The 25,814-nt window shown below is 43.7% G+C and overlaps 1 protein-coding gene across 3 annotated transcripts in view; it reads left to right on the forward strand.

Annotated features, from left to right (window-relative positions):
* Window positions 1-25,814, forward strand: part of LOC111747947 (cuticle collagen 36-like) — a 446,727-nt gene that overhangs the window by 137,614 nt on the left and 283,299 nt on the right. Inside the window, exon 2 of one of the 3 annotated variants that reach the window (XM_064278905.1) lies at window positions 20,717-20,827. The exons of the other annotated variants lie outside the window; for them this stretch is intronic. The gene's annotated coding sequence lies outside the window, so the exon portion shown is untranslated. The remainder of the gene's footprint in view (window positions 1-20,716; window positions 20,828-25,814) is intronic. 3 annotated transcript variants of the gene reach the window in all.

Raw genomic sequence — 25,814 nt, forward strand, 5'->3', positions numbered from 1 at the left:
GAATCGGAATCGACTTGACGGCACTGGGTTTGATTTTAGTTTGGTTTTTACTGTAATTCTGTGTTTAACTTTTTGAGTAAATTGATTTCCACAGTGGCTGCACCATTTTATAGTCCCAGCAGCAGTGAATGAGGGTTCCAGTATCTCTGCATCCTCCTCAACGCCTGCTGTTCTCCATTTTTTAATCATAGCCATCTTAGTGAGGGTGAAGTCATATCTCATTGTGGTTTTGATTTGCATTTCCCTAATGACTAATGATGTAAGCCATCTTTTTTGTTGATCATTGTATTTCTTCTTTGGTGAAATGTCTATTCAAGGCCTTTGGTTGCGCCCTCTTTTTTATTGGAAAATGTCGTCTCTTGTACTCAAAGAGAAAAAGGAAATTACAGAGAGGTGTGAAATGAAAGCAGTGTATGACATGTTTCTTGCTCAGTGGCTAGGAAGGAAGGAGGAAGGGCGAGAGGAAGAACATTCGTTAAGCATTGTCTACATTCCAGGCACCTTGTGGGCACTTTCTGTCTCTACTTATCTAATCATTTTGACAAATCTATGAAACATTATTTCTATTTTACATATGAGAACACACTTTCTGAGGGGGTAGAGAATATCTTCAAGGTCAGGAAGCAAAGAAGTAACGAGCTGGGTGAGCATTTAGGTTTGTTGACTCTGGGCAACACCATCTGGAGTGCCCAGAACTGCCAGCGGAGTGACGGAGATGTCGTCACTGGAATGGGTGAAAGGTTCAGTAATTGGTTTAAACAGTCATTCAGAAGCAACGAGAGAAGGTGTGGCTGTAAATGGAACGGACATAAATAAAGCAGATTGATTTTTGTGGCAAAGGGTGAACAGGCAGGCATTCCATTTGTTTGTGCTGGGAGTTGTGTAAAGATTGGAAACATACGCAGGAGCCATTCTCTCTACTTTGCGCTCCCAGAGGCACATACGGTAGCATCATTTCACCAAGGTATCAGTCCATGTGGTCTAAATATGCATGAGGCTCACGGGCATGGAGTCTACCTCCTGGAGGAGAGGACGGCCTGGCGGGGCCGGGGTCTGGGGGTAGGTCAGGCAATGGGGACCTAGCCATGCAGCGGCAGTGGGAGGTTCCAGACAGGACGGGGGCTCTGGGTTTAGAGTGTCAGCATCACGGAGTGAAGAGGTGGGCAGTCATGGTGGCAGGGAATGACTTGAGGAGTGGGAAGGGGGGGACATGTAAGTGCCACCGTCAAGGTACAGACTCATTGCCTTTGAAAGCCCTCTTGTTCCTTGGCAAGGCAGATCACCCCACTGTGCCCTCCTGACCTCACACTATGGCCACAGGCATCAGAGTGACCAGGCGTGGGGTTTAAAGTGCAGGTTCCTGGGGTCCATGTTGCTGTTGTTGTTGGGTGACATCGAGTCAATTTCAGCTCATAGCAGCCCTGCTTGACAGAGTAGAACTGCCTCCGCAGAGTTTTCTAGGCTGTAATCTTTGCAGGAACAAATTAACATGTCTGTCTTCTGTGGAGCCGCTTAGTGGGTGGGTTTGAACCACCGGCCTTTCCGTTGGCAGCCGAATCTTTAACCATTGGAGCACCATGCCTCTTTGGGTTCCATGTAGAGGTACCAAATGAAACCTCCAGTAGGGGCAGAACCTTGCAATTGAAGAAGCCTCACAAGAAATTCCTTTACACATTAACATGTGAGAGACTGTGATTAAGAGAATATATTGGTCATCTAGAAAGGGGTCTCAAACGAATGTAGGTGTGTCTACCAAAAAAAAAAAAAAAAAAAGGAACACTAAAAATAGCTATCATTCTTTAAACTCAGGTTATGTGCTAGGTACGGAACCAGGCACAATAGTTATATCATTTTATGTAATTTTCTTGACAAAACGTATGAGGTTAGAATGACTATCTTTATGCCACATATGAGGAGTCTGGCTTCAAGAAGTTGAGTTGGGTACAGGATCATCCAGCTAACAAGTATTGGTGGCTGTTAGTTGCTGTCAACATGGACTGAGATTCATGGCGATCTTATGTATAACAGAACGAAACATTGCCTGTCCCTGCACAATCCTCACAATCACTGGCATGTTTGAGTCCGTCATTGAGACTACTGTGACAATCCATGTTACCTAGGGTCTCCTCAGCCTCACTAGCCCTCTACTTCACTGTCTTAGTTATTTTATGCTGCTATAACAGAAATACCACAAGGGGATGGATTTAACAAACAGAGATTTATTCTCTCACAGCCCGGGAGCCTAGAAGTCTGAATTCAGGGTGTCAGCTCCAGGGGAAAGCTTACTCTCTCTGTCGGTTCCTGGGGAAGGTCCTTGTCATCAGTCTTTCCTGGTCTAGGAGCTTCTCGGCACAGGGACCCCACATCCAAAGGATGTGCTTTGTTCCCGGCTTTTCTTTCTTGGTGGCATGAGGTCCCTCTCCTCTCTGCTTGATTCTCTCTTTTATATCTAAAGTGAGATTGACTCAAGATACAACCTAATCCTGTAGATTGAGTCCTACCTCCTTAACATTACTGCCTCTAATCCTGCCTTATTATCCTCATAAAGGTTAGGATTTATAACACAGAATGGTGGATGGCCACACAATACTGGGAATCATGACCTAGCCAGGTTGACATATTTTTGGGGGACACAGTACAATCCAAAACATTCACAAAACATGATGTCTTCTTCCCAGTTGATCCCTCCTGATGATGTATCCAAAGCAAATGAGTCAGACAATGTTCTCTTTTGCTCCATATGTTTTCATTGGCTAATTTTTGGAAGTAGATCACCAGGATTATCTTTCTAGCCTGTCTTAGTCTGGAATCTCTGCTGAAACCTGTCCACCATGGGTGACCCTGCTGATATTTGAAATACCAGTGACATAGCTTCCAGCATCATAGCAACTCCTGGAAATGTTTGTGACTAACACAAATACTTTAAACCTAGTGTTAAGGAATAATTTTCTGTATTTTATAAATAAAAAATTAAGAGAGAAGTATACTCAAACACATCCCATACTAATACTTAAAAAATTCTGATTAAATGAAAACAAAAATAAATAAGGATAATTCCCTACTTAAATATCAATATATTTCAGGAATTTACTACTGTTTGTCACTTATGTATTGCCAGTATGTAGATACAGATGGGAAACATATATAAGGATTGTCTCTAGAATTTAACAAAGTCACGAATTGACATTTTTAGACCATGTGTTTATAATCATTATGTCTTAATTATGTCTTCTGTATTAATTTATTTAATGGTGTGTGCTGAAACATCTGTTGATTAATTGCTGTTGGTTGGTCTAAAGCCACTGGTTTTCATCAGCCAGTTTGTCTTTGCAAATGAAAGAAATAATACCATGAACATTTTGGAACTATATTACAATCTGACTCATGTCTAAAAGCCAGCCAGAACAGACATGGAGTTTCTCAAATGGATCGAATATAGCCCTACTAATTTGCATTTTTAGAATTCTTTATTAAATTAAAAAAAATTGGTTTAAAGCCGACTCTGATATGGTCACTTAACAGATTTAATTTTAATCAAAACAAATGATTTGAGTTTTTCTCCCATGCTTCTCACTACCTACTGAGTTTTCTCAGTCCATGGACACATACTAATCATTTCAACAAGTTTTAGTAAAACACTGAAGTGTTCTTTCTGATCATATCAGATACATATTTTTGAGCTCCAGCTCTGTGCTCAGTGCTAAACAAGGTGAGATGAGCAACAAAATGATGCTAAAGTGGATTTTTTTCTTAAATGGAGTGATGTTGTTAGGTGCCATCGAGTCAATTCTGACTCATAGCGACCCTTTGTACAGCAGAACAAAACGCTGCCCGGTCCTGGGCCATCTTCACAATGATTGTTACGTTTGAGCTCATGGTTGCAGCCACTGTGTCAGTCATCTCATTGAAGGTCTTCCTCTTTTCTGCTGACCCTCTACGTTACCAAGCATGATGTCCTTCTCCAGGGACTGGTCCCTCCTGATAACATGTTCAGAGTATATGAGATGAAGTCTCACCATCCTTGCTTCTAAGAAACATTCTGGCTGTACTTCTTTGCTGATGTGGCATGACTCAAAATGAGAAGAAACAGCTGCAAACATCCATTGATTGTGAGGATGGTGCAAAGGACCAGGCAGTGTTTTGTTCTCTTGTACATAGGGTCCCTGTGAGTAAGAACTGACTTGAGGGCACCTAACCACAGCAACAACGTGGTAAGTATATGCTTAACTTTACTGAAACTGCCATAGTGTTTTCTAAATTACTTGTCCTGTTGCACGTTTTGTGTACTAGCTATGTGTGAGAGTCCTAGTTGCTCTGTATCTGCTCCAGCATTTCTGGTTGTCAGTTTTTTTTTTTTTTTTTTCAAAAAGTCATTCTGAATTGATATGTAAGGAGCATGGGTGGCACAGGGGTTAAGCCCTCAGCTGCTAACTGAAAAGTTGGCCCTTCAAATTCATCCACCAGCTCCACAGGAGAAAAACCTGGTGACCTGCTCCCATAAAGATTACAACCTAGAAAACCTTATGGAGCAGTTCTCATCTGTCACATGGGGCCACTACAAATCGGAATCTACTCAACAGTACCCAACAACAACAAATAAATGTTTAGTGGGATCTCATTGTGGTTTTAATTTGCATTGCCCTGATGGCTAGTGACGTTAAGCATCTTTTAAGGTGCTTGCTTGTTTGCTTTCCTATTGTTGAGTTTTGAAAGCTCTTTATGTATTCTGAATACAAAACCTTTGTCATATATGTAATTGGCAAATATTTTCTCCCAGTCTCTGTGGCTTGTCTTTTCCTTCTCTTAATGGCAGCACCCCTGTTTTAAATAAAAAAAAAAAACAACTGATGCAATGGGTAGCTTTTGTTGGCTCTGCCATATACTGACGGTATGTGATATTGGCTTCGTCACTTAATTTATTCTGTTTTTGTTTCTTATGAAACAAGAGTGTGGGATGAGACCATTTCAGACATTCTTCACAGTCAGAGTATTGGATGGGCCTAAGAGACTGGCCCAAGTTACCCTGTTAATGAGTGACAGAGTCAGGCCTGGAACTTTCCTGCCTTGGTTTTCAATAGAATTCTTCCCACTTTTTAAAATTTAATCTTATACTAGGTAATACATTCACGTGGTTTGAGAATTTACAAATATAAAAGGGTATGCTGTGGAAAACCGTCCTGCCCTTCCAAGTAAGCAATGCATATTATAATTTATTGTTTCTCTTTCTGGAGCTATTCTAAATACGTTTACACACATTTACACACATTTATGTGTTAGTGTATGTGTGTATGTTTTCTTTCTGTCTTTTGTAAAGTCAACTATACACTTCACAGCTTTCTTCTTTCACTTTTGATAGAAATGCACACTGAAACGGTAGCGGTCTGCCTTTTTTCAGTTATTATGTTTGAGATTGAGAATATTTTCATGGGGCTAAAAACCAGTCGTCTTTTCTTTTCTATGAATTCTCTGCTCTTATCTTTTCTTTGCCCCTCTCTCCTTTTTTTCCTTGTTGGATAACCACCCAATCAGTGATTAATTGAGTAGGTAACAGGCATGTACTCTGCCACCATTGTTACGTATACTGTTCAGTGATATTAATTACATTCACCGTGTTAGGCAGCCATCACCACTATTTCCAAAACCTTTTCATCACCCCACACAGGCGGTCAGTACCCATCAAGCAATAGCTCCCAGGTCCCCCCAGCTTCAGCCCATGGTAACCTCTGACCTACTGTGGTATCTGTGCATTTGCTTGTTCTAGATATTTCATGTTAAGTGGGACCATACTGTATGTGCTCTTCTGTGCCTGACTTATTTCACTGAACATTATGTTTTCAAGGTTCATCTGTGTGGTAGCTTGTATCAAAACTTTATTTTTCTTTATGGCTGAATATTATTCCATTGTGTGCATAGACCACATTTTGTTTATCCATTCATCTGTTGATGGACACAGGTTGTTTCCACCTTTATGCTGTTGTGAAGAGTGCTGCAGTGGCCATTGGTATAAGATACCATCATTTTTGAGCTTAGTTATTCTGTTGTTAGGCACTGAGATATTCTCCTTGCCGGCCTACTTAGCTTTAAAATGCCGGGTGCACATTGCTTAGTGTTTCCTTGGGAATAAGTGCTGGACAGCTAATGCAGCCTCTGTTATGTCTGCAAACAGATGGAGTCTTTTCACCATGGTGCTGCAACAAGCTGATTGTGTTATGTGATACCCGTAATTTCAGAAGGGAAATAACCATTCATTAATGTTCAAGGAAAGTATGAGAACCTCATTACCTGTTACTTATTTTCCGTAATCAAAGCTTTTCCCTGTGTAGTTAGGAGACAGTTTGCATATCACAGCAACACCGTCAGAGTTCCGGTGGAGTTGAAGTTAGGATGAGTGTGGAAGGGCTTTGCCTTCCTGCACGTGAGCAGAGATTGATCATGGTCGTGTACACTTCTGCAATCTTCATTTATCCTTCTAGAGACTTGAGGGGGAGATTCAGGGCCCTGCATTTTGTATTTTCTTTCATTTCCCACAATGTATCAGCACTTCCCCCTTTTCCGTCCTAGGCATCTCGTTTCTGTTCATCCTGTTGTTCTGTTCCCTCCTGCCTTCTCTCTTCGCTCTTGGGCATATGTCTCCCCTTTGATCTCCTATAACTCATTGTTCTGAGGAGCACGTCCCTCTCAGGTGTTGTTTATTTTATGGGACTGTCTCTGATTTGACTGAGAGGTGGTCTCCAGGAATGGCTTCAGTTTCAGTTCAGAAGGGCCATAGTCTAGCAGATTCTTCCAGTCTCTCTCAAATCAGCAACTCTGGTCTTTTTTGTGAATTCGATTTTTGTTCTACATTTTTCTCCTGCTCTGTCCAGGGCCCTCTGTTGTGATCTCAGTCTGAGCAGTTGGTAGTGGTAGCTGGGCACCATGTCGTTCTTCTGATGTCCCATGTTTCTTAGACATGGCCACTTGTCCTCTGCTTCGTCATGGGTTGGGACCATAGAAAATATGAAGGGAGAGACTTCAGAGGTCCCATTTTAAATGCTCACACTTAGAAGTCTCCTGAGACTGTAGAAGCAGTTCTCAGTGGAAGCTGGGAAAGTTCCATTCTTGGAGATATTTAGGCAAAGGGTATGAAAAAATTTTACGGGAGAGTTTTCATTTCGGTTTCAATGCTGGCTGGTATTGGAGAGCAGAATCGGGTCACTCCGTATGCCCTCAGATTCTGTCATGATGAATGGGCGTGTTTTGAGCTCAGTGGAGTGGACTCTCTTCTCCTGCCTTCCACTCACTCTTCTCGTGTGCCCCAACTGAATGTTTTTTTAGGAATGACCAACTATTCTCTATTTCTCATTCGGAGGCCAGGGAGAGTGTGGTGGGAGACATTTTAGGTAGCCAAAAGTAAGTCTCATGCCTAGAAGGATCCTGAGACACTAGGAGCAGTTCCCATTGGAAGCTGGGAACAAACCTTTCTCGGAGATACTTAGGCAAAGACTAGAAAATAATCGTGAGGGAAAGTTTTCAGTTCAGTCATGCCACCAAATGGCTCCACCATCCCCAGATCTGGTCGTTTGTCTTTGCAAAATTTCTATCTATGGGCAGGGTTTTGTTGTTCCATTTTTAGCTCTGCTGGCTCTAAATCCGAGGCCATTTATGTGTCGTTTAATGTGTATTCCATTGTGACAGCTAGCTTGTTTTCCGAAATAAGCTAAAATAATCAATTTCTAAATATATCCTCTGAGTCCAATCGCTTTTGGCATTTCAGACACAGGCAGCCTCTCTCCTGTGAAAAGTTTAGCAAGCGGAATATTTTCGTACACCCATTCTCCAGTGCACTCATCACCACCGTGACAACCTCCTGCGTCAACCTGTTTATTCTTTCCCATTTTGTTCAAGGGAAATGTAAATAGACGGGCAGAACTGACTCATGCCAAGGACGTACAAAAGGAATATAATAGAGGCAGAGCTCTTCAAGAAGGTGCTGGGGACATACATGTCACGTGTTTTCTTAGGCGATCGATAAGTATTTGTATCAGTAATATATGCACAAGGAAGCATTAAGAAACAGGCTTAAGAAATGATTCTCATTTGTTATCACCACCATTAGTGGGACAAGATGAAATGTGCCTCCTGACAGTGGCATCGGTAGGTGGGTGCAGGGAGTGTGAGTCACACCCCCTGACTCTATCAGAGGGGATGACTCCAAAATCATCAGGGTGGCAGAGGCAGCACGTAGGCCCACGTTGCAGAAGGAGGGACTGCCAAGGCAGTAGCTTCACTAGGGTTGGTGTCACCCATCATCCTGCCAGTCAGGCTATGGGTCACGGCCCCTGCCATTGGGCAGAGAGGAGGATCTCTGCCTTGGCCAGTAGGGGAGGAGCTGTGGGGAGCCCCAGCATGGGGCTGGGAGGGCCGAGGCTGTGTGGCACAGTGCTTGGCCCTGTGGGAGAGGGAGGGTGGGGCGGGGTCGCTCTGCCCATTGGGGGGTTCCCAGCCAGCCCCGTCCACTCCGGGCGTTGAGGGTGGGGGGTACTTGAATGATTTCTCTTATAAAGATCAGTACAAAGCTGGTTCCTATGAGGCAGAGGTTAAAGATGTCCCAAAATGTCCAACTTTTCCAAGCTGCTGTCCCACTCCATCATCTCTAACATCAACTCCTCCCTCTCCCCTCAGTACTCTCCCTCCTGTCTTTGGATTCTATAATTCAATGCAGTGTCTCACTGAACTCATGAACTGTGTCAAGGAAATGGCTCACGCGGTTGTGGAGGCTGGCAAGTCTCAAATTCGTGGGTCAGGCATAGGCTTCTCCCAACCCACGTGGCTGCAGGGCCTGAAGAACCCAAACTGGCAGGTCAGACCTCGGGCTGCTGGCTCACAAGGCTGCGGAAGCTGGCGAATCCCGGGATCACCAGATCACACAGCAGGCTGCTGGCTCAAGTCCCAAGTACCGGAGGTCAGACAGTGACGAACTGGACTCAGTCAGTATCCAGATGCAGAAAGAGAGAGAGAGAGAGCCCTGCCCAAGCACGCACATAAATACTTTGGATACAGGCCACATCCCAAGCAAGGGCGTAACTTGAGTAAGGGTAGGACTTGAGTCACACCCTCCTCCAAGGCTGTGACTCAAGATACACCCCAGACCAATCCCTCTAGACATTAAGATTTACAACATATAAAATGGGGGATAATTAGGATAATTACATCAGGTCACAAAATGGAGGACAATCATAAAATACTGGGAATCATGTCCTAGCCAAGTTGACACATAACCCCAACCATCACAGGCTCCATATATCTTATCTGCAAAGTCCCTCTTAGTCATTGTGTGTGAGTCACAAAGACCGTGTCTGGAAGGCCCATATTAAGTAATTCCTTGCACTGGAGGGAATGACACTGTGAGTTACCGCACTGGGTGATACCAACGCTGGTGACACTTCTGCCTCCTGATGTGATGCCCCGAGAGGACATGGCTTCATTTCTGGGGCATTCCTGCCCAAAATCTAGAACTTGTATCTAATCATGAGGAAGCATCAGGGAAGCCCAAATCAAGAGCATGGTACTCAACAACTGGCCGGTGCCCTTCAAAAATGTTAATGCCCTTAGAGACAAAGGAAAGAGATGTGAAAACTAAAAGCAATGTGGATCACAGAATTCTGGATCAGGGAAAAGGATTTCCGTAAAGAATATTGTTGGGAAAATTGGTGAAATTCGAACTTGAGTAGAAATAACATTGATACTAAATTTTTTCAATTTGATAAATGAGCTATTCTTAGGAAATATACTCTGAAGTATTTAAGGGCAAAGGGCATGATATCAGCAAGTCACATTCAAATGGCTTTTTCAGAGAACACACACACAGATAATAAGCAAATGAGGCAAAATATTATCAATTGATGAATCTGTTGAAGGGTACCCGGAAGTACTTCCTAGGTTTCTTGCAGTTCTCCTTTAAATTTTCAATTCTTTCAGAATAAAGAATCCCTTAACAAAAATCATTACTATATTTTGAAATAGTGTGTGATGGCACTGGGTTGGTGGGGTGTCAGCGTAGGAGCCTTGGTGGCACAGTAGTAAAAAGCTACGCTGCTAACCAAAAGGTGGGCAGTTTGAATCCCCTAGCTGCTCCTTGGAAACCCTGTGGGGTAGTTTACTCTGTCCTGTAGGGTCACTGTGAGTTGGAATTGACTTGACAGCAGTGGCTTTGGTTTTTTTTGGTTTATGGAGGCATAGAGGAACCTGGTGGTGCAGTGGTCAGAGCACCCACTGCTAACTGAAAGGTCAGTGGTTCAAGCCCATCAGCCACTCTGTGAAAGAAGGATGGGGCAGACTGCTTTTGTGGCGATTTACGGCCTTAGAAACCCTGTGTGGTGGTTCTGCCGTGTCCTGTATGGTCACTGTGAGTCAGAATCGATTCGATGGCAACAGGTTTGATTTGGAATTTTTTATGGAGGCATAAATTACAAAGAAATATTTTATTGCCCCAGTCTGATGTGTCATTAGGATGAACTTAAATTATTTGGTATGAGTTCATTAATAAAAATGGCCTTAAAAAAAAGAACTCTCTTAATCTAATAGATAATTGCATGTTTGTTAGGTGCCATTAAGCTGAATTCAACTCATTGAAACCCCATCTGACAGAGTAGAACTGCCCCATAGGGTTTTCTATGCTGTTTGTTATCTTTATGGGAGCACACTGCCAGGCTTTCTCCCGTGGAGCCACTGGGTGGATTTAAACCACCAACCTTAGATAATTGCTGAACTTCAGCTAATTGCTCAGAGGAGGCCACGTTTAAGAAATATTTTGTTTGGATTTATCCAATGCTAGTGCAGATTTAAAATTTTTTAACATCAAACAATTAAAAATAACAAAATCTTTTTAAAAAAGATTATCATTAAAAAAAGCAAACAAACAACCAGAAAGAATAAGATTAGTAGTGGTTTCTTGGGTATCTAAACCAGTTGCCATCAGGTTAATTCTGGCTCGTGGAGATCTCGTGTGTGTCAGAGTAGATCTGTAGTCTATAGGGTTTTCAGTGGCTGGTTTTTCATAAGTAGATCTGTGGGTCTTTCTTACCAGGGGTTTATGGGTAGATATTAACTGTCAGCCTTTCGATTAGCAACCCAGCGCGTTAACCGCTACATCATCAAGGGACTCCATTGGGTGTCTGGGTGTCTAGGTGTTGGAGTTGCTGGTGTTGCTGAGGACCCAAAGAAGTCAATGGTATCCGTCCTTCTCGCTACCTTTGACAGGGCTCTTCACGTTGAAATGACTACTTAAAAAAAAAATGTTGGATTGAATTAATTTATAGCCCATTTATTTAGTAAACATGGCTGAATTTTCTATGCTTTTAGTTATGACTGGAGGCATTACTTATGTGAAAAGAATCAAGTGTGTCTTAACAGCTAAAAGACAACATTCAGATCTTTAACCCCGCCCATTGCTGTCCAGCTGAGTCTAACTTAAAGCAACCATATAGGACCTATAGGGTCCCTATGAGTTGGAAGCTACTTGATGGCAACAGGTTTTTTTTTTTTTTTTTTTAATAGGACAGAGTAGAACTGCCCCATAGGTTACCCAAGGATCGGCTGGTGGATTCTGACTGCTGACCTTTTTTGGTTGGCAGCTGAGCTGTTTAATCACGGTGCCACCAAGGCTCCAAGATCTTTAAAACACATCCATGAATCATTTCTTCTTTGTTGTCAATCTTTTAACATGTTTAAACTGACTGTAGTAGGAAACAAAATACTTGAGGGAGCACACTTACATTTTAAAAGACGGTCTATTTGGCAGTGTCATTCTTTTTCACAAAATAGGGATAAATAAAAGTTTCCTGTCACTTCTGATGCGAGACAGTCTCGGTGGCGGTTGTTTTATTGATCTCCCAGAAAGGCTGATGTTCAGTGTGTCTCTGCCAGGACAGCTCTCTCAGTTGCTAAATTATTGGATACATTGGTAAGTCACCGCTGTGCCCACCCCTCAAGTGACCTCTGGAAGCCCTGGCCTCTCCCCCTGGATACCATGGGGCTCCCTAAAACTCAGCAACTGAAGAATTAGAGCCAGGCAAAGCAGGGAACCCCCAAGACCTAATGGACATCCACTCTGATCAGTTGGTACCGTGAGTTAAATACTTTGAATATGACGCCTACCTCCACGAGTCCCTCCTCCATCCAGGAAATGGAGCAGCTGAGAAATTAGGGGTTCAGACGGGAGGAATCACATTTGGGAATTGAGTTTAAATCTTTGAATGACATAAGTCACCGAGTGACTTTTCTCCTTGGAACCAGCATGGGAGAATGGCCGTGGCTGCAGGGAGAAGCAGACTCTCTGTAACTTTAGGTAGCAGGAGTCAGGGTCTCCCCTTAAGTGAGGCTGGGGGCAGTGTCACTTTTGGGAAGGAAAAGCAGCCCTCCGCAGCCGGGAGCTGGCCTGACTCTCACAGCTATGTCTTGGAGCTGTTCAGTTGAACACAAGCAGTGTCACAGAACACCAACTGGAGGGGAGGCCTTTGTGTGGCCGTGATGGGCAAGAAGAAACAAGACCTCTCCACAATCAGTGTGAGGATAGACAAGACACTGTGCAACCACGAAAATGACCAGACTTCCCCTGTCCTGGTTCATGGGTGAGCGCTGCCACTTTAATAATTATAGCGTTGACTTCACTTCCGACCTTCTGGACAACATTAAAGGCGACACCCAACTGCATAATGACCTCTGCTTTCTGACAACATCCAATCCAAAGCAAAGCCCCACATTAAAAAAAATTTTTTTTTGTGAAAATATACACAACAAAACATATACTTGTTAATAATTTTTACATGTACAGATGAATGCCCTTGGTTGTATATTTCACATTGTGTTGCCATTCTCATTATCCCTACTCCTTTTGCTTCACCATCGTTCACTTCTACTCTCTGTGCCCCATAAAGTTCTCGTCTGTGCTTTAGAGTTACTGTTGTCAATTTGATCACATGAAGGTAATTCTTTCAGAGTGAAATGTTCAAGGCCAACTCTTTATTACTTGAGTTAAGCTGTTGTTTTGTTTACAGATGACTTCATGGGATGGTTTTGGTTCAAGGTTTAAAGATTATTTCAGGACAGTAGATTCAGGGGCTTCCCCAGTCTCAGTGGGTCCAATATTTCTGGTTTCTATTGGAATTTGCTGTTCTGTGCCGCATTTTTCCTCCTTTTGATCTGGATCCATCTATTAGGTCCTTGATCGAAACGCTCAGTAATGGTAGCCAGGTACCAACCACCTCTTGTGGCCTCATGGCAAAAGAGTAAGTGGTCCATGGAGGCACTTAGACCTGCAGTCCATTTTTTTTTCTGCAATTCCTGGGTCTCCATCTTCTTCTAGTGCTCCAGGCAAATGGAGACCAATTGTTGTATAAAGTCCTGCTTTTGGAACCCTCCCCAAATCACCTAACGTAGCCCGTATTCTAGAATAAGGTTTTTGTAACACACTCTTGCTGAGATGTAATGGTTCCCCAAGGCGTTTACTCTCTCCTGTTGCAGTGACCCAACTCTGATTATCTACAGGTGTTTCCTGGTGGCCTTTGACTGGAGGGAATTGACAGTCTCGTGGTTCTGGGATGCCCAAAACACTTTCTTAGAGTCCTTCCCCACTTTTAAAACAGATACAAAGTTCTTAACCACCAAGTGACTGAGAGATTTTTTAGGAAAGCTCTTCTGGCCACTGAGAACTAGAAAAAATGAAGTTCACTGCCATTGGCTTGTAACTGTGACTTAAAGCAAACAAAAACCAGTTGCTGTCGAGTCGATTCCAACTCATGGCAACCCCATGTGTGTCAGAGTAGAACTGTGCTTCATAGGGTTTTCAGTGGCTGCTCTTTCTAAAGTAGATCGCCAGGCCTTTCTTCTGAGGTGCCTCTGGTGGACTCGAACTTCAGCCTTTCGGTTAGTAGCTGAAGCATGTAACAATTTGTGCCACCTGTGGACTCTTAACTGTGACATAAGAAAGTAAAACGATGTAGTGATCGTTTTCCTACCTCTTCATTACTTACATTATTTTAGCCAATAAATAGTGGTGGAAATTATATACATAAGAAACACATTTTGATTTCTTATGAACATTAGAAAAAACAAACATTAGATGTGATTAAAAAGTAGTAATTATTTTGTGACATTCTGCTAGCTGCTGGGTTTGCAAACAAATCGCCTTTGTATATTTTATACAAGTGTAGCTTTACAAAGAAAATATACAGTAGAAATAGTATTTGACATTTACCTGTGAAAGAGGATACATCAGAGTTAGTTTACATAAAAACCTGGTAAGAAAAATGTAAACAAGTGAAGCTGGGGAATTAGGCTGATGTGTTGAAATGATAATTGTATAGTGTTCTTAGCAGTTCGTTAATACTGAGCATTTTGGAGCAACTACTTAAGTTAAAAATATTCTGATTTCTCTGGGTATCTGTCACCCCCGACTGTCAGTTTGTCTACTGTGGTGGCTTGGCAGGGGTGGACTGTCCAGTAGGCAAGGTAAGCGCTGTGCTTACCTCGCTCACCGGATCAGCTGTAGTGAACAATTTCACATTTCTCCACCACATCAAAGATTCCACTTCTAGGTATGGCTGGCATCTGTCTCTCCCCCAACCCCACAGCACCTTCCTACAGAATCAAAGCCTCTTTTCAAATGTATAATCCCTGACGGGCAGATGAACCAGTAAAAAGGAAGCATGGGCTTACTTGTGCTTACTCACTAATCTGTGGTGAACAATTTCACAGTGTGGTGAAACCCCTGTGAAATTGTTCACTACAGATGATCTGGTAAGCAAGGTAAGCACCGTGCTTACCTTACCTATTGGATAATCCACCCCTGTGCCTTGATGTGTTGCTGTGATGCTGGAAGCTATGCCACCAGTATTTCAAATACCAGCAGGGTCACCCATGGTGGGCAGGTTTCAGTAGAGCTTCCAGACTAAGACAGACTAGGAAGAAAGACCTGGTGGCCTCCTCCCAAAAATCAGCCAGTGAAGACCTTATCAGTCACAACAGAACAGTGTTTGACTTTCGCGCCTTGGACAACCATCAGGAGGGATCAGCCACTAGAGGAAGACATCATGTTTGGTGAAGCAGAGGTCCGATGAGGGTGAGGGAGACCCTTGGTGAGATGGATTGGCACAGCAGTCACAGTGATGAACTTGAACATGCCGGCGATCATGAGGGTGATGCTGGATGGAGCAGCATTTCCTTCTGCTGAAATAAGGTCGCGCTGACTCGAAAGCAGCTGTCATCATCATCATTATCCCCATCGTCTATGGATTTGAAAAACAGGAAAGCTGTAATTTACGTCGTTTTAGAATGGAAAGCAATTCCGCTGTTGTGGACTATAAACGGAGGCGTGGGGAGGCTTGCAATCTGAGACACCTGGATCTGCTTCTTTGATCTCCCAGCTGGCCAGCATGCAAAGACTTCAGTGAAAAGATACGTCTCACTAACTCACGTGGACTTCCTCTCAGTTGCTCCACTCTGCCAAAGCTTAAGCTATATGATTGTTTCTGACTTTATGACCTAGTGAAGTAGTTCAGACCAGGTTTTCTTGACCTTGCCGCTGTGATTGGGATGTTGGATCAGGAGACCTTTATGAGTTCTCTCAATAATAAGATTCGGTTGATCTATAAAAGCTAATTAAAAAAATTTTTTTTTTGTCATGTCGTCAAAATATCAGAGACTAATGAAGTGTTTATAATGAAACACCACCATCCACAGGCCCACCCCTCCCCGTTCACACACCCACTTGTCATTATTTCTGCTTTGATACTCGCTGATGATGCCACATCTCTACTCATAGTTTCAGAATACTTCTTCTGGATGTGGTAAATTTAAATATTGTCTCCGGGCTTCTTGCTCTGAGGGTTGGTAATATCCTTCACACATGGTCCCTCTCACCACTTATTTCCCGTCTTTTCTTTATCACCAATCTTAGCTTGTTGCGTCAGTGGGCTCGTGCAGTGTAACAAACTACCATCAACTTAGAAGCTTAAAAAACACACATGGTTTGATGGCAAATTATAACTCAATTTTGATAAAATACAGATTCTGATTCCATAGTTCTGGGGCGGGGCCAGAAAACATGCCTTTAGTGGAAGCTCCCAAAGGAGGCTGAGACGTGACTGTTAAAGGCCTTGTAGTAAAAAGCAGGCCCAGAAGGGTGTTGGTGGAGCTCAGAGCAGGTGGGCACATGACAAGCTCCGTTTTCAAGGTTTGCAGGTAGAGCTGGTACATTGGGTGAGTTGGCCTTGGAAGGATGCTGGCATAAACCCCGTTGCTTTCCCTCTGGCCTCAGCTTTTGCCCATGCCCTGGTGAATCTCTTTTCTTCCCCCGGTGGCCCTATAGCTCTACTGGACAGCAGTCATAAATTCAGGTATTACAAAGGCCAGACAAGTCCAGGAGCAAAAGCGCAGCCTCTCCACCACATGGAAGCTTCCTCCCAACCCCGGCTTGGGCCCGACTCAGGCTCAGCCTCCTGCAGTAGACCATTGGGTTAGGGTCTCCTGCTTTATTCGTCTTAGTCTCCTCGTGCTGCTGTAACAAAAAATACTACGAGTGGGTGGCTGTAAAGAGCAGGAATTTATTTTCTCATGTTTCTGGAGCTGAGAAGCCTGAATTGAGGGCAGTGGCCCTAGGAGAAGGTCCTTCTTTGTCTGTTTCAGCTTCTAGCAGCTGCCAGCATTTCTTGGACTTCCTGGGCTTGTAGATACATCTGCGTCAGTCGTCAGATGGCATCTGTCTTCCTTCTGTGTGTGTTTCTCTGTGTCTAGATGGCCCTTTGTAAGACACCACTCAGGAGGGATTAGCTTTAGGACCCACCTTATTCTGGTACGACGTGATTAACATAAAAGAAAACCACGATTCCCACACAAGTCCGTATTCACAGGTATGTCAGCATACCTTTTTGATTGACACATGACCTTCTGCTCATCCCATAACATTACTGTTTTCCCACCTTTGCCTGTGATTCCTATCATGTGCCACCCCTGTGCCTTAGTCTTTATCATGTCCCTGAGCTCTTCCAGAGTCCTTGGGTGGTCCAAATGGTCAAGGGCCTCAGCTGTTAACCAAAAGATTGGAGGTTTGAGTCCACCCAGTGACGCCTCAGAAAAACCAGCTTCTGAAAAACCAGCCATTGGAAACCCTGTGGTGCCCAGGTCTGCCCCGACACACATGGGGTGCCATGAGTCAGAGTTGGCTTGGTGGCAGCTGGGTTTTTTGCACCACAGTACAGCGTACCGGTTACTATCAAGTAGATTCTGACTCATGGTGACCCCAAGTGTTGCAAAATTGTTTTTTGGGTGCGCTTTTCGTTCTAGTGTGAAGGGTCCCTGTTTTGTTCTCAAAAAGCTTGCTCTAAATGTACATCTCCTGGCCCCACCCTAGAACATTCCATCCTCCTGCCTCAGTCTACCGATCGCTCTTGCTGCTGCTCACAGCTGTCATCCTGGGACTTGCCATCTTTGCTCCTGTGGGTAGGTGCCATTGTTCCTGGATCATAATTTTTTTCTTCTTGGTTTACAGACAACTTTTGTGACAGCTAAATCCTTCTTAGGAAGGGTCACGTGAGAGGTAAGCCGTCTGTGTTCTTGCAGGCCTAAAAGTTTCTTTATCTTGTTTTTATACTTCGTTACTGGTTTGACTGCATGGCATGTTGGTGTTTTTGTTTTTTGTCAGAACTTTGGAGATATTACCCCTAGTTTTTAACATGTTGTATGAGATCAACTCTTCTAGAATTGCTCAGAGCTGTGCCTGGGTGAAGATCATTTTCGTTCATCCGCTTCAGCACTTGGGGGACACATTTAAATTGAAGGTACAAGGAAAGAACCTTCTTTGTTTTATAATTTCTTGGGAAATATCCTTCCCTATTTTCTCCGTTCTCTTTGTCTAGAACTCCTATTTGTCAGTTTTACTCTCGGAATGGATAAAACTTCTAATTTCAGACATCATGTTTTGAATTTCTCAGTATTCTCTTGTGTTCTGATTAAAAAAAATTTTTTTTAATAAGCAGGGTCTTGATTTTGTTTTTGATGAAAGTATATAAAATATTTCTGAGCAAATTAATTTTTTTTTCTTTTTGTCCCCCCAGCCCCAATCCATCTCGCTTTTCTTGGCATTTAGGATTTCTCTTTATGTTCACCTTCCTGGTCCATGCTGCTTGCTTTCCCAGGTGGCTCACGACTCTGGCTCTCCTGTTATGCAGGAGAAATGGTGTTGACGGCTCTGTACGAGCAAGGGGTTGTTGGCCGGCCAGCTCAGTTTGTGCTGCCGAGTGTCACAGGTGTTATTCTGGGAGCCTGCTGTTATCCTACTAGGCACCAGTGCCAAGACTTTGGTGCTGTCCACAGATGACAGAATTCTCCCCAAGGTGCTTGTTCAGTTTATACAAGAACCTTCCATCTTTACCTCAGGAATAAATGCCTGGCTGCATGCTTTCTGCCTGCGATATATGTGTGTGTGTGAGTGTATGTGTTTGAGAGAAACTGTGTGAAAGTGTGTACGTGTGTGCGCACGTGTGTACGTGTGTGCGCACGTGTGTACGTGTGTGCGCATGTGTGTAAAAATGAATGTGTGTGCGTGTGTGAAAGTGTACGTGTGTGAGTTTTTGCATGTGTGTGAGAGAAAGTGTGTGTGGACATGTGCGAGAGAAACTACGTGTGTGTGTGTGTATACATGTGAGAGTATTCTCGTGTGTGTGTGCATGCAGGGACACCCTGGTAGCATAGTGGTTAAGAGCTAACGGCTGTTGACCACAAGATCAGCAGTTGGAATCCACCAGGTGCTCCTCGGAAACCCTATGGGGCAGTTCTATTCTGTCCTGTAGGGTCGCTAGGAGTCAGAAGTGACTTGATGGCAACAGATTTGTGTTTTTTTTTTATGTGTGTGCATGTGTGAGAGTGTGTGTGTGTGAAGTCTGCATGTGTGTGAGTGAGAGTGTGTGTGTGAGAAAAAGTGTGAATATGCGCGTGCACATGTCTGTGAGTGGAAGAGAAAGTGTGTGCATGCGCGTGTGTATGTATATTTGTGTGTGCGTGTGCATGTGTGTCGTGTACGTGTGTGAGTGCATGCGCATGAGAAACTACATGAATATGTGCTCCTGTACGTCGGTGCATGTGAGTGTGAGAGAAAAATGTGTGCATATATGTGGGTGTGCATGTGTGTGCATATATGTGTGAGAGAGAAAGTGTGTGTACACGGGTGTGTTCCTGTGTGCAGTTATCGCACTGCCCTGCCTGTGACTGTCACTGGATCCCAGTGCTTTCTGCTTGTGAACTCCCTCTGTCTCTGTGACCCCCCGCTGTGTTATAGGTGGCTTCCAGTTGGGCTGTCTGTGGTGCCGTGCCATGCAGTTTGGCACACACTCTGCACGTGCTCTAGGCTGCAGTCCCCTCTGCCCTGTGCCGTGACTGAAGCTCCCTTCACGTGCTGTCTGTCCTCTAGGCCGGTGGTTGTCAACCAGGGCTGTGGTGTCCCAGGGGACATTTGACTATGCCTGGAGACTTGGTTGTCACAGCTGGGTGGTGCTCCTGGCATCTAGTGGGTAGAGACCGGGGCTGCTTCTCGGCATCCTGCAGTGCATAGGACGACCCCCACCACAGAGAACAATCCGGCACCACATGTCACTAGTGCCATGGCTGAGAAACCCTGCTCCAGAGTTTTGTTCAAATTGCACATCTGCTGATAGTTTCACACCGTAAAGCTTTCCTTGTCAGGGATTGTCATTTTAATTATTTGTTCACCATCACTTCAATAAGTCTTAAGAAGGAAAGGCTCTAGAAGTATGTACCAAGTCTCCTTTCTGGAACCGGAAGCTTGTGAGCTGTATTGTCTGTTATTCCTGTTCATACTTGTGGAAAGACGCATACATTTCCACAAGATTACAAAGAATCAAATTCCCTGCCTTGAGTATGTTTAATGGACCAGTTAGGATTTTACAAATTCCTGTTTTTCCTCCTCCCAATTTTTCCTCTCATTCCCATCCTTCTTCCTCACATACTGTAAGGTAAGGATTTTTATGTCTGTCTGAGTATGGGAAGCTTCATTGGCAAATGTGTCAAATAGAAAACTCAGCTGAAATCCAGCGCAGCAACACCATCCCAGGAGAAAAATACTTGTTCACCAAAATGTCCGAGCACCAGCCAACAGTAGACTCCTTCCAGACAGTGTGCTTGCATATCTTTTTGTTCGAGTTCCACAAGGCAACTTGCATGTTATCTCAGAGTATCTGTAATTAGAGGAGCCTGACCTCTCATTTTCTTTTTTTTTTCCTAAACTGCCAAGGTGTGGTTTTTTTCCCTCCCTTTTTTAATTGTTTTTAAAAAATTATATATACCCAAAACCCATTGCTGTTGAGTCGCTTACGACTCCTAGTGATCCTATAGGATGGAGTAGAATTGCCCCATAGGATTTCCAAGGCTGGAATTTTTTTTTTTTAGTTTTATTGTGTTTTAGATGAAAGTTTACAGCACAAATTAGTTTTCCGTTCAAAAGTTTCATACACAAGTTGTTTTATGACATTAGTCACAATGCCTGTGTTGTATCAGCACCCTCCCCCTTACCTGGTCCACCCTGGGTTCGCCATGTCCATTAGTCCAGTTTTCCTGTCCCTTCCTGCCTTCTCATCTTTGATTTGGGGCAGGTGTTGCCCATTTGGTCTCCTAGACTTGATTGAACTAAGAAGCACATTCCTCACGTGTGCTATTGTTTGTTTTACAGGCCTGTCTAATCTTTGGCTGAAAACTGGACTTTGGGAGTGGCTTCTCTTCTGAGTTAGCAGGCTTTCCGGGGGCCATAGTTTCGTGAGTTCCTCCAGTCACTGTCAAACTAGTAAGTCTGGTCTTTTTTTGTGAATTTGAATTTTGTTCTACAGTTTTCTCCCGCTCTGTCCAGGACCCTCTATTGTGATCCCTGTCAGAGCGGGTGGTGGTGGTAGCTGGGCACCATCTACTTCTTCTGGGCTCAGGCTGGTGGACGCTGTGGTTCACGTGGTTCATTAATCCTTTGGGCTAATATTTCCCTCGTGTCTTTGATTTTCTTCGTTCTCCTCTGCTCCGAATGTGCTGGGACTAATAGATGTATCTTAGATGGCTGCTTGTGAGCTTATAGGACCCCAGACGCTACTCACCTAAGTAGGATGTAGGACATTTTCTTTAGAAGTATGTTATGCCAGTTGACCTAGATGTCCCCAGAGACCATGGTCCCCACCCCTTAGCACCAGTAACTTGGTCCTTCAAGGTGTTTGCATGCGCCTAGGAAGCTTCTATGACTTTGCCAAGGCTGTAATCTTTACAGAAGCAGACTGCCACATCTTCCTCCCGTGGAGAGGCTGGTGGATTCGAACTACCGACCTTCCAGTTAGCAGCCAAGTGCTTAACCACTGCCCCACCATGGTGGCTTTGATAACATTCATCATTTGTGCAACCATCACCAATATCCGGTTCCAAACTTCCTCTCCCTCTTAAGAGAAGCTCAATGTCCCATAAGCAATCAGTCCAGTTCCCCCTCACTCCTGCCTCCAAGATGTGGTGTTCCCTTCCACGTTCCACCTTCTTTCGCAGAGATATGCTTAGCTCTACATTTCAGATGTGAATCTTTCTCTCCACTGAACATTCAGGGCTCAAAGTAGCACAACAGGTGAGCACAGCTGAATTCTAAGAGCTTCCCTGTCATTGTGGCTGTGAGGGAAATTCCCTCTGTGCTATCTCCTGTTTGGAACATCTGTTTCAAGTTTCTCTGGCAGTTGGTGAGATAACATAATAAGATGGCAAGAGGCAGAAAAAAATATGCTGCAATAAAAATGTCCTAAAAAGGAACTTAGTTGTATTTACATCTTCACAGAACGTGGCTGAAGGCGGGAAGAAAAGTGAAAATGAGCCCCAATAAGTAAGGTTAGAGGAGACAGCACGAGTGGCTTACTGACTGGTGGTTTTGATTCGCTTTTGTGCCGTGTAAGGTATTAACTAGAACACCAAGCAGAGGAGTCCAGGGTGTCAGTGTGTGTGTGTGTGTGTGTGTTCCTCCAGCACGTCTCATGCCTTCTTCCTGCTTCTGGGCCACAGACCTGTGGCCCCAGTAAACCGCCTCTTGTAAGTCATCAGGTGAACGCAGCTGCAACGGCACAAACTCATCATTGTGCTAGATGTGCAAAGCAGGTACCCACTTACACTGTGATAAGTGATCCCACCACCGTGGTCAGGAATTAAAAGGAGCTGTCACGAATTACAATGTCCACAAACCACCAGTGTCATCAAATTGACCCTGACTCATGGTGACCCCATGTGTATCAGAGTAGAACTGTGATCCAGAGGGTTGTCAGTGGCTGATTTTTCAGAAGTAGATTGCCAGGCCTTTCTTCTGAAGTCCCTCTGGGTGGACTCGAACTTCCAACCTTGCAGTTAGCAGCTGAACATGGTAACTGTTTGCACCACACAGGGACTCAGGATATATGACAATGAAACCTGTGAGAACTGGAACTCAACGGGACTGCCCTGGTTTTCTGGGTCTCATGACTTTTCCATCTTTGATAGGGTACAGTCTTAACACTTTACTGTTGTCTTCTATTAGTGAAAAATAATCTGAGTTTTCCTTCTCTGACAGTTTTCTGCCTGACACAGGCTTCATCTTTTACAGGTTATACATATGTGTGTGTGTGTGTGTGTGTATGTATGTCCTATATAGATATCTGTGTGTGTGTGTATATATATATGTATATAAATCTATGTGTGTGTGTGTATATATGGAAACCCTGGTGGCATAGTGGTTAAGTGCTACGGCTGCTAACCAGAAGGTCACTCCTTGAAAACTCTATGGGGCAGTTCTACTCTGTCCTACAGGGTTGCTATGAGTTGGAATCGACTCGATGGCAACAGGTGTGTGTGTGTGTGTGTGTCTTGTAGAAGGAGGCATTGTTTCTGTCTCCTCGGTTTCCTATTCGGCCTAAAGTTCCCTTTTGCTTTGCCAAGTGGTTTTTGCTAGAGCTCTTTCAGTGACTACAGCAGCAGCCATACCATCGATAAGGGTAACAGTGGAAAATGTGGCGTGTTCCTTAATAGCTTCACTCCTTCTTTCAAATCCTTTGGGAAGAGAGAAGGGACATAAATAACTAAATGCCACAGGTTGCTTAGGCAACATAGACACAGTTAGTGCTGATTGGGAGCCAAATAGACTCTCTGGCTAACGACAGTAAATTTCTCCTTCACTTTAAAAAGTTTAGGGTGAAGTTGGGACTTAGGGATTCCTGTGAGAGAGGACGTTGGGCGGCTCTGCTTCTTAATAAATCGACTTGTTTGTGGACCCTGTCATCGCCCAGCTTAAGCCTCCTTCAGATACTGGGCCCCACGTGCTCTTCTGCTTGCCCAGCCCGGCTGAGGACTCAGCTCTTATCGGGACGGGTACAAGGTTAACTGTTGGAAATGGCAACCCATTCGTTTCAATGATCTGAGAAGGTTATTTCATTTTTATTTTTGACGTCTTTGTCCTTTCCTGTTAAATGACATCTCTGTCTTCAGCACCTTTTGTGATTTGCGTGTCCTATCAATTTCATTGGCACTGGGCTAGCACTTTCTTTAAAATAATCAGTCATCAGTCTGTATCATTGAGGCATTTGGCTGGATTGTCCTAAAGATATATTTTTTCCACCGTAGACTTTATAAAATTCATTATTTGTAGAAATTGTTTTTTTAGCACTTCATGGATTTCAGTGCTTTGAATGCTCGATATTTATAAATTGATGTTCATACTTACATTTACAAACGTATGTGCCTATCTGTATCTGTATCATCCATACCTGTGTCTCAGTTATGTGCTGCTCCTGTAACAGAAATACCACCCATGGATGGCTTTAACAAAGAGAAGTTTACTCTCTCACCATCTAGCAGGCTAGAAGTCCCGATTCAGCGCGCAAGCTCCAGGGGAAGCTCTTTCTCTCTGTTGGCTCTGTAGGAAGATCCTTGTCATCAACCTTCCCTTGGTCTCGGAGCTTCTCCACGCAGCAGCCTCAGGTCCAAAGGAAGCGTTGTGCTCTCAGTGCTGCTTTCCTGGTGGTATGAGGTTTCCCCACTCTTTGCTCGCTTCCTTTTCCTTTCATCTCTTGTAAGATAAAAGGTGGGGCAGGCCACACCCCAGGGAAACTCCCTTTACATTGAATCAGGGGTGTGACTTCAGTAAGGGTGTTACAATCCCACTGTCATCCTCTTTAACATAATCTAATCTTGCCTCATTAACCACAGGCAGAGATTAGGATTTACAACACATAGGAAAATTATAATCACAAAATGGAGGACAACCACACAATACTGGAAATCATGGCCTAACCAAGTTGATACACATTTTTTGGGGACACAATTCAATCCATGACAATCTGTGTCTATATTATCTGTATCTATATATATATATTTTTTATATCATCTGTATCTTTATTGGTATCTGTATTTAGAAATTCGCTCACACACGAGCTCTTAAAGTGCAGACGGTGTTTCTACAGCTATTGTTGTTAGGTGGCATGCAGTCGATTCTGACTCACAGTGATACTATGTATAACGGAATGAAACACTGTCCAGTGTCCATTGTTGCAGCCACTGTGTCAGTCCATCTCGTTGAGGATCTTTCTCTTTTTTGCTGACTCTCTACTTTACCAAGCATGATGTCCTTCTCCAGGGACTGGTCCCTCCTAATAACGTGTCCAAAGTAAGTGAGATGAAGTCTCGCCATCCTTGCATCTAAGGAGCATCTAAGGAGCATTCTGGCTGTAGTTCTTCCAAGACACGTTTGTTCATTCTTCTGGCAGTTGATGATGTACGTATTCAGTATTCATTTCCAACACCTTAATTCAAAGCATTGAATCTTCTTTGGGCTTCTTTATTCATTGTCCAGCTTTGGCATGCGTATGAGGTGATTGAAAACACTCTGGCTTGGGTCAGGCGCACCTTAGTCTTTAAAGTGCCATCTTTGCTTTTTAAGACTTTAAAGCGGTCTTTTGCAGCAGATTTGCCCAGTGCAATGCGCCCTTTGATGTCTTGACTGCTGCTTCCGTGGGCGTTAATTGTGGATCCAAGTAAAGTGAAATCCTTGACAACTTGAGTATTTTCTTTTTATCCTGATGGTATCTGTGCTGAATCCAAATATATGTTAGAATATATGTTATATATGTTAGAAAATGTTCTTCATTCTAGAACTAAGGGTTATAAGTCAGAGTTGGGAATTTGCTTGCCTAATGCCCCATTTTTTAAAAACAATTCCCCAGGTCAAGCTTAGTAGACCAGGTGGCTTGTTGACCATGATGGGCTTCAATGCCGATATCACAGGGGAGTTCTGAGTATTGCGTGAGGGAGGTGATGCATGGGAAGCCCTCCGGCCGGTGCCTGGTGCACATAAAGGCTTCAGAAATGCCCGCCATTATTATTACCTTATTGTTGGTTATCTTCTCCTTCCTCCTCCTTTTTCCTCTCCTCTCTCATCCTTTTCTTCCTCTTCCTCTTCCTTCTCTAGTGTTCTGTTTTCACAGTGAATCCTAATACAGTACCTAGCACATAATGAAGGAATGAATGAATGAAGACAGTTTGAAATATGTTCCCTCTCATTTTAGGATGCAAACAAAGGACTCTGAGCCCACTTTGCTTTTTCACAACATCACAGTGAAATACCTGCCTTGAGAGTTGAGTCAAAGGAGTAGAACTGGTTAAGATCGTTCAGAAAAGTTAGTTATGAAACGTGAAGGAAAACCAGACGGATGTGGTATTGTAGCACTTGGTAGAAGAGATCTCTCAAGTAGGAGCATGGAAAAGTATGACAAAGATGAGAAAGTATTCAGCGACGT

Source organism: Loxodonta africana, chromosome Y (genome assembly GCF_030014295.1).
Source record: "Loxodonta africana isolate mLoxAfr1 chromosome Y, mLoxAfr1.hap2, whole genome shotgun sequence".
NCBI lineage: Eukaryota > Metazoa > Chordata > Mammalia > Proboscidea > Elephantidae > Loxodonta > Loxodonta africana.